This window comes from Chrysochloris asiatica, unplaced genomic scaffold, assembly GCF_000296735.1.
Source record: "Chrysochloris asiatica unplaced genomic scaffold, ChrAsi1.0 scaffold00159, whole genome shotgun sequence".
NCBI lineage: Eukaryota > Metazoa > Chordata > Mammalia > Afrosoricida > Chrysochloridae > Chrysochloris > Chrysochloris asiatica.
Genome location: NW_006408677.1, coordinates 4,725,764 through 4,726,441, shown reverse-complemented (window position 1 = coordinate 4,726,441; position 678 = coordinate 4,725,764).

Below are 678 nucleotides of genomic sequence, written 5' to 3'. Positions count from 1 at the left end.
AAATTAAAAGGAACATGTAAACATTGATAACTTGCTGTTGTTAGGTGCCATTGAGTCGGTACCAACCCATAGTGACATTATGCAAAGCAGAACGACACACTGCCCAATCCTGGGCCAACCTCACTACTGTTGCCACACTAGAGTCCATCGATGCTTCCACTTGGCCAATCCATCTCATTGGGGGTCTTCCTCTTTTCCTCTGACTCTCCACCTCACCAAACATGATATCCTTCTCCAGTGACTAGTCTCTCCTGACAATATGTCCGAAGTATGAGAGATGAAGTTTGGCCATCCTGGCCTCCAAGGAGCACTCTGGCTGTACTTATTCCAAAACAGTTCTATTGGTTCTTTTGGCAGCCCATGGCACTTTCAATATTCTCCTCCCAATACCATAACTCAAAAGCATCAATTCTTCTGCAGTCTTCCTCATTCACTGTCCAGCTTTCGCATGCATATGAGGTTATTGAAAATACCATGGCTTGGGTCAGGCCCACCTTAGTTCTCAAGCTGACATATTTTCTCCTCAAATATTTAAAAAGGTCTTGTGCCGCAGATTTGCCTAATGAAATACTTCGTTTGATTTCTTGACTGCTGCTTCCCTGAGTGTTGATAGTTGATCCAAGAAGAATGAAGTCCTTGACAGCTTCAACCTTTTCTCCATTGATAAGAATGTTGTTT